Raw genomic sequence first — 9,333 nt, 5'->3', positions numbered from 1 at the left:
AAACACACGAGACTGACTCGGCAATAAGCACGCTTTCACGCTAGAAGAATTTCTTTGTAATAACAATACTTTTTTCTTTTCATTCTTTCCGCGAGCTGTGCGAGAGTGGAACTGCTTAAACCCTGCTATTACTGCCCATCCCACATTAGAAACATTTACAAATCTTTTAGAAAAAACAGTCGTGATCAAAACTTAGTGCTTTATTATTATTATTATTTTGCAAGAGCAATTGTGTGAATACCAATGCGTTATTCAATAAATGTAAGTGCCCTTGTTTTTCTACGCTAATTCCTTGTTTGCTCAGTGTTTGCTCATATTGTGCTTTTTTAATGACCATGTGCCCACTCCTGTAATGAATCCTATCGGGATTGTCCGTATTGTGAAAAACAAATAAATAGATATATGTAAACACAGGAAAAAACAATAACGGTGAAAGGGGAGCTAAATGCGACCATAATTAAACACAGAACGCTATGTAGATGCAATAGGTACTTATAAAGCGAGATATAGGAAGGAAGAAGAAGCGTGTGCTTGCTGCGGTAAAGCTGCGGAAACAGTGGAGCATGTTTTATTAGAATGTGAAGATATCTGCCTAGCGGACGATTTGGGAATCACTGGCCTCCTTGAACCTTGGGTTCAGTGAGAGCAAGGGGAAAGATCATGTCCGCAATAGAGATTAGTAAGAGGCGATCTGAAGATTGGTGAGAGAAAAGTAGGGAAACGACAAACAATGGAGGCATACCGAAAAAAATTTCACGCTAGGGGTTCATAAACTTGGGTTATGGGAAATAATCGTGTTTTTTTTTTTTACATAGGTAGGACATTAGGCAATAAAACAAGAGTTTGGTTGAGCAACCCACCGCCCCTTTCCAAAGGAGACGCTCATAGCATCCATCCATCCATCCATCCATAGACCTTGCGAACAGAGCCGGTCATTCCCGCCATGGACGCCGAACAGTTGGCACGGATCGAGCGACAGCGGGCGCTTGCCCACGAAAGACGGCGACGCCGGAGGACCGATTCGTATGTGCGACAACGTGAAGCAGAAGCCCAATGTCAACAAAGAGAGGAAAATCTCCAGTTTCGTGAGGCAGCAGTGAAGGCTCAACAATAGTGAACGAAAGCGAATCCTGCGGGTAAAGCTTAGGAAGCTCGAGCGAAACGACAGAAAAGGCAAGCTAATCCTAATCTGTTTAAAGGTAAAATGCTAGGTGCACGCAAACGTAGGCAAGCGAATCCCCAAATTCAAGTCCAGCAAGCTCAAGCCAAACGGCAGAAAAGGCAAGCGAATCCCCAACTTCAAGTTCGAGACACACAAGCGAAACGTCCGGGCAAAGCAGCTAACCTCCAGGGGCGACAACGCGAAGCGGAGATGAGACGGCAGCAGCGGCAACTACCTGAGACCGGCGGAGTTGATGCCCGATTCACGCGGGACGTCTTAGGTCGATCCTGTGGCCATAATTGTAAGGTGTGTGATGGACGTTGATTGATACTGCATATAGTTGATTGGTTACTACATATGTAAATGTACATATGTAGTAATGTGCATGTGTAGAAAGTTTAAGCCATGTCCACTGTCCTTACTAAATGTACTAAAGTTACAAAAAAATCAAATCTTAATTCATACTCAAGTAACAAAGGAAAAGAAACAATGGATAAACCCAAAAAAAGAAAAAGAAGAGTTAAACAACAGAAAAACAAAGCAAAGACACATCAAGAAGGAAAACTAAGCGCAGAAAAATTATAAGAATAAAAACACTGAAAACCAAGAGTAAAACACAAACAGAAGACAAACACAAGGTACTCAAAACAATAACAGAAGGGAAACACTGGCGGATCACTGCTCTGCACTTCGAGAAGCTTTCACGTAGAGTGGAACTGTATCCATTTTTCCTTTTTGTTTTGACTGGTTGCCCGGATCATCTTGAAATTTTTCCGGACATTCTCGTTCGAGTCCCCGAATAATGGCTGTGGTTTTTGGCTCAAGGCACTTCTAAAAGCACTTCATACTGAGTAATCTGTTTTCTCTATATTTTCTCTATCTCTATTGTGTCAGTTGGCATCATCATATCCCTAATTCTCATTTTCTTATCATTCGTTCATCGGACTAACTTTGTTGGTACTTTCGTGTTGGGGTAACTTTACAGTGTCCCTATTTTTTAGTACAAAAGCACTACCTAGCTTATTGGGCGTTTTTTTTGCCCGTGTCCGGCGGTGGTGGTTCACATAATACTGGGTGCGCTAAAATGTAAATATAGAGCGTAGGTTTGGGCATGTTGGTGTTCCATAACTTTTAGGCGTTTAGCGCACAAAAAGGGACGAGAGACAGAGGTACGACGCGGACACAGCGCTGTGTCCGCGTCGTACATCTGTCTCTCGTCCCTTTTTGTGCGCTAAAAACTTAAAATTAAATATAGAACCTATGAGATCGATGCATATGGTAGGAGGAGATCATGATGTACGTAAAGTGGCTATGTAGACATATTCAAGTACAATAAACTGAGACATTGCATAAGAAAATTTGGGATGTGTTGGCCCTTAGGCCGATCCGAACCCAGGCCACCCCGAGCAAGCTTTGCAGTTAGCACCAGAAGCGTTACCTCAACTTCATACCAGCAAGTGTTATCGGCGAAACAAAGGAGCACCTAGTTCGTGCGGTGCGCCTAGCGGTTCGTGATGTCCCGGCAGAGGGCTCGCCACATGCATACTATAAGAGGACGCGCGTGCTGGCTTGTCTCCATTGCGCGTTGCAAAATGGGTCCGAGAGCATTTACCTTGGTGGCCCCTGCGAAGCCACGTGGTCGACGGCGAAAGTACGCCCCGGAAGAAGTACGGGTTCAGCGCAATGCGGCTCGGCGTGCTATGCAACAGTAATGTAATCCCCTTTCTAAAGTATGCATCTACTACTTTACGGACCCCGAGATAATGATCGTTAGCGCTGAACCTCCTCTACCAGCAAGGACACCGTCTCTTCGTTTGTCAGTGGAGTAAATAAAGAAGAGATTGTGATGCTTCTAACTGTGTGTGTTTCCATTGAAACATTGCAGAGACCGCAACGCTTCCAGGTCTACCGCAAAAACGCAAAAACATTCAAGGGAACACATTGTTGGGCCACATAGCGAACTACTTTGGGAACTGCATTAGGAAACGTAAGTGAATCATAATACTTTCGCACTGTAGTCCCCCAATGTGTTCCCTTTAGTGATTTCGTACTAACCCCCAGTAGTGTTGCGCGTTCCAGAATTTTTATGCGTCAGAATAGCGCGGATGGAGATGCGACATGTGCCTCATGTTCAGAGACACTCCAGTTAGTCGCGTACATCGTTTCATCTTGAGACCACAAGGAGGAGGCTTCGACCAGGGCACATTTTCCAATTGTTACTGCTGTTTGAGTGACGTGTTGCAGCACTGCAAATATTTACGAAGCAGTGCTCGTTGTTATTGTTGGGCGTGTAGCAAGATGCAGAACACTCGTTTAGGTGGTGTGGAAGACACAGACGCTGAATTGTCACGTGTCGTTTATACCGAGCAACTAAATTCTGTAGCATGTACTAGTCATTTACACTGGCCCTACTCAGATTGTGGTGTCTGTCACTTGTCGGGTTTGTCATACCGGCCGTCCCTTCTAAAGTGGCCAACAATAAGAAAAAAAGTAACAGTTGGCTTTACGCAGTGTTATTTTATAATGTGAGCGTTGTTAAATCTAGTAAAGAACATGATTTTATTGTATGCAAATAAATATTTTATTAAGTGAAATTAGCCAATTTTTATTTAACTTACTTCGCCGACAAGATGTCAATACAAAAATTTGGAAGGCTGTGGAGAAATGGGCTACAAGCGTGTTTGACATGCACACACACAGTGGGCATGTCAACGGGCCACCGGTCAACACCATGACGAACCCGTTCCTGCGTTTTGCGCTTATTGTACTCAGCTTGACTGGACCGGCACGCATACCCGATGGAGCAACACGTGCCACCACTGCTAGACTTTACGGAGTCTGCGCGCCAAGACTGCCGCATTACGTCGACGCTTGGACGGCACCGCCTCCATGTTCCACGGCCACGGCCCATATGAGAAGCTCGTCGTACGCTGACCACTTCAGTGGGAATTTTAGCGGGCCACCGGTCAACGCCATGACAAACCCATTCCTGCTTTTTGCACAGAATGTACTCAGCTTGACTGCACTGGCTCGCATAGCCGATGGAGCAACACGTGCCACCACTGCCAGAGATTACGGAGTCTGCGCGGCAAGGCTGCCGAATTACGTCGACCCTTGGACGGCACCGCCCCCAAGTTCCACGGCCACGACCTATAGGAGAAGCTCGTCGTACGCTGATCACTTCAGTGGGCATGTCAGCGGGCCACCTGTCAACGCCATGACAAACCCGTCCCTTCTTTTGGCGCAGTTTGTACTCAGTTTGTCTGGACCGGCACGCATACCCGATGGAGCAACACGTGCCACCACTGCCAGAGATTACGGAGTCTGCGCGCCAAGACTGCCGCCACGACCTATATAAGAAGCTCGTCGTGCGCTGATCATTTCAGTGGACATGTCAGTGGGCCACCGGTCAACGCCATGACAAACCCGTTTCTGCTTTTTGCGCAGATTGTACTCAGCTTTACTAGACCGGCACGCATACCCGATGGAGCAACACGTGCACTACTGCCTGAAACTTAAACTTATTCTGAAAAATGATACATTGCTCGCATGGCTAGCGCCATACTTATTATTCAGGCATGAAACACTATATTTTGATGGAATAAGTTCGGACCCTGCCCCTGTAGAGTCCGGTGTTCCTCACGGCTCTGTCCTGGGACCATCACTTTTCTTGGTTTTTATAAATGATATTGCTGCCAATATATCAATTAAAATACGTCTGTTTGGCAATGGTTGTATACTTTACCATAATATTTTGTACTATGACGATCAGGAATTATTAAATATGTCTCTACGTAAAATTCAGGCTTGGTGCTTAACGTGGCAAATGTGCATTAATTATAAAAAAAACAGTAGCTATGACTGTGACACGCAAAGTTAATCCTTTGAAGTATTGCTACACCATCGATAACAACACGTTATCTCAGGTTACGAAATACAAATACTTAGGAGTCATAATTACATCAGATCTGAAATGGAATGACCACATAACGTACATTGTAAATAAGCCAATGAAGCAACTTCGGTGTTTAAGAAGTACCCTTAGTAAATCCTCTACAGAAATTAGACTGCTCGCGTAAGAAACTTTCATTAGATCACTTCTAGAATATGCAGCAATTGTTTGGGATCCGCTCACAAAGTGCAATATAACCAAGCTTGAGAATGTCCAACCCAAATGCGTCAGGTTCATATGTAATTGTTATAGTTGGAAAAAATCCCCATCAGCCCTTTTTCATACAGGCAATTTAGAGACCCTACAGGTAAGACGACACCAGGAGAGACTAAAAATGTTCTACGTAATTTACCATAACCAACTTGGAATAAACAAAAATGCATATTTTCGTTCAACTACCCAGCGACAAACCCGTTCTTTCCTTTCAAAGAAGGTGAGCGAGCTCTTGTGCAGAACAAATGTGTTCAAAGCCTCATTTTTCCCGAGCACAATTCGCACATGGAATAACCTACCTGCCAATGTGTTTGAGTATTCGACGGTGTCTTCTTTCTTGACTGCATTCCGCAATAGCTAAGGATGCCTCACATTGTCGTGGCACATTGTTTGTACTTCGCTTTGTATGTCTTAAGTAGGGTCTTCTAATGCCGTACTTGCTCGACCAAATGTACATTGTATTCCTATATACTGCATTGTTATGTACCCCATTCCTGCCTTGAGCCTGACATCCAGGCTGGCAGTATGTAAAAAATAAATAAATAAATAAATAAATAAAATTAGGTTTTGCTGTCCTCCTCCCGAAAACGGCAACAACAACAAAAAAAGAGAGCCCCCGGAATTGAAAAAACAATATTTCAGACTATTTTATTTCTGAACTAAACTACGTGGCCGAAGAAGCGGCAGCCAGCGATCTAGTCCCATAGTAACAGTGAAAATAGCCACAGGAATATTTGCAATAATATGGCATTGAAATATGTATTATCCCTGGAGCAAGGGTGTCTTTCCCGCAAATACACAAAAGAGGCGTACTGAATCTAGGCGAGTAATGCAGCCTAGAACCATCGGCGAAGGGAGCGGACAAAGACTACTCATCGTAGACTACCATTGACTGCATCATCTGTAAAACCTCCACATGTCCTAAACATTTTCCTTGACAAGTGCATCCAAAGGGCCGTTAAAACAAGTCGTCTACAACCAAGTTCCGCAACTTGGTTGCCAGAGAGCAAGGACCATTAGTTCATTCTTATTCTTCTGATTATTTCAGTCTCATGATCTGGATCCGCGGTCACTACCTGCCCTAAGTAGATGTATTCCCTTATCACTTCCAGTGCCTCGCTGCCAATCGTAAACTGCTGTTCTCTTCCGAGACTGTTAAACATTATTTTAGTTTTCTGTAAATTAATTCTTGGACCAACCCTTCTGCTTTGCCTCTCCAGGTCAGTGAGCACGCATTACAATTGGTCCCCTGAGTTACTAAGCAAGGCAATGTCACCAGCGAATCGCGAGTTACTAAGGTATTCTCCATTAACTCTTATGCCAAATTCTTGACAATCCAGGTATCTGAATACCTCCTGTAAACATGCTGTGAATAGCATTGGAGCGATCGTATCTCCCTGCCTGACGGCCTTCTTTAATAGGATTTTGTTGCTTTCTTTATGGAGGTCTACGGTGGCTGTGGAGCCGCTATAAATATCTTTCAGTATCTTTACATATGGCTCGTCTACACCCTGATTCCATAATGCCTGTATGACTGCTGAGGTTTCGACTGACTCAAGCACTTTCTCGTAATCAATGAAAGCTATATATAAGGGTCGGTTATATCCTGTGGCAGATAGCACAGTTATAATCCACAATCTAAATTGATCGATGAGGTGGCCTTTACTTCTACGAGAAATCAAAATGCTTGATGAAGTAATTAGCATTATTACGCTAATTAACTTTTTTAAATAACTACTTTACAGCACAATCTAAATCTGCGAATTATAGCCAGTGAGTTCGAAAGGCTTATCCCCTTGGAACGAATTCGCGGGACTACGGCCCGTTTCGAGATGTTCATTTCCAAAATGTCCGACGAAATGAATTGGCCTTCCAATTACTTCTTTTAAGGAAATGCTGTTTTATGCATTGAAGCCCAAAGTAAGTGGAACAGCAATGCGTTTCGTCGGACACTTTGAAAAATAATATTTTGAAACTGATGCAGTCCTGAGAGTTCGTTCCAACTGGATAGGTCTTGCGAGGTCACTAGTTACAATTAGTGGAGTAAAATTTGTGGCATAAAATCATTCAGTAAGAATGTATTTAGCATAATTATGATAATTACTTGCACATTTTGATTTCATGTAGAAGTAATGGCCGCCTCATCGAGTAATTTAGATAAAGGTTGAGAATTGTGCTATCTCACCCAGGCAACTGCTAAATATTTTGGAGCTCGAAAAAGAAAAGTCTATGTATATCGGCCTATGCTGCTGAAGCGACGCCAGTACAAGACAATGGCAAGTGCATGTTATCTGCAGCGACACGGCTGAAAATGTGCTGATTTCTCTGCATCGAAACGGTCGTGCCGTCTGTCCCCACGTGGCAGGTGTCCACATAGCTCTGACAGATAACGCCACCGTTCCGCTGCAGTAGCATCACGAGCTGCCTGTGTATAACTATAGAGGCTATACGCCTTCGTCCCTCGATACAAAGAACCAATCTCAAGAAGATCGCAGAGATAGCGGCCATACTTTGCTGCTCAGGGGAAATTAAGCGTAGGGAAAACATGCAACACCATTCACTTTCCGCGATATGAGAGATGGCATATTGGTTAGAAAGGCTACGCATTCAGACTGAAAGGGCCAAGCTTAAACAAGTCATGTTCCACCATGTCAGGCGCTGACACAGTTCAATTTCCGTCCGTGCAATGAAATTCTGTGGGAGACTTCGAAAGAAATGCACACAGAAACTCCTGAGGGAGCTATCTAAGTATGCATCTCTAAATATTATGTCATTTGCTTGTCTCCATGCAGCCCGGTGTCATTAATTAGTGTTAATAAACTTGATCCGACCAGTACAAACAACAAAGCTGCAGCGATAAGAACTGCTGCTGACGGTGGCGCAAGGTGAATTTATGACACTACCAAACTACTGCAGGCGACAGCGCCAAGTTGGCTGATGACATTCCGACCATTATAAGCTGCTATCGCACTTTAGCGCTTTAGCCATCCGCGTCGAACCATTATAAAGCGTGGCCAACCGTACTCCGGCGATGGCTGTGTATGCGCGGCCTAACGGGCCCCATCTTGAAAGCAATCTGCGATGGGGATACGGAGTGCCGAGTGCTGATAGCTTCGTGCGCTCTGTCTTCTGACCGCTCAGTTCGTGTTGAAGTGAGAGGCTGTGAGAAGATGAATTCACTCGCAGCTGCGGGTGCTATCTTGAAAGCAATTGTCTTACGTGACGGATGAACGGACGGACGGACGGATGGACGGACGAGCAGACGGGTTTCCTCGTTGAGTAGCCACAGAAATGCTTACGCACCTAAAACACTTCCGCTACAAAATAGCCGCAGTTTTACCCGAAGGGCGAAGCATCGATTCGCTTATTACATTCGCTTACTAACTAAATTTAATGAAGGAATTCTTTGGTTTTCAGATCAAAAGCACAATTTTATTTTGAGGCACGCCATAATGGTGGACTCCGGATTAATTCTGACCACCTGTGGACGGTCAGAATGCCCGGGACAGGCACGTTTTTCCTTTTCGCCCCCATCTAAATGTGGCCGCCGCGGCCGGGATGCTAACTAAATTGTTGTAACGCCCGCACAAGCAAACATAAACACATCTCACTTGGTGACTGCGGAAACTCGCTGTCAAAACGACGGCCTCAGGAAGTGCTGCAGCAGCAGCGATGGACTTCATCTTCGTGTTGTCTCTTGCTTGAACGCGAACTGAGCGGCGCAAACAAGAGCGCACACGAAGCTATTTTTAGCCCACGGTGCGCCAATACATTGTACTCATCGCAGATCGCTTTCAAGATAGGGCGTGGTTGGTCTCGCTATATGTAAAGCCCCTGAAACTTCGTAAAGTAGTGCCACTCTCCTCCTCCGCCTTCACTCCTCCTCGTTTCTCCTCTCTTTCACGCTCTCTCCTCGACCATGGCGCCGCCTACGATGCTTGAGCGCAGCAGACGACCTTTCGCAGAGTGAATGCACGCATAGCAAGGCAGTGCTCTTTAGGCGTTC

Source organism: Dermacentor variabilis, chromosome 2 (genome assembly GCF_050947875.1).
Source record: "Dermacentor variabilis isolate Ectoservices chromosome 2, ASM5094787v1, whole genome shotgun sequence".
In the NCBI taxonomy this organism is placed as follows: domain Eukaryota; kingdom Metazoa; phylum Arthropoda; class Arachnida; order Ixodida; family Ixodidae; genus Dermacentor; species Dermacentor variabilis.
Note: the sequence above shows the minus strand (reverse complement) of the source record.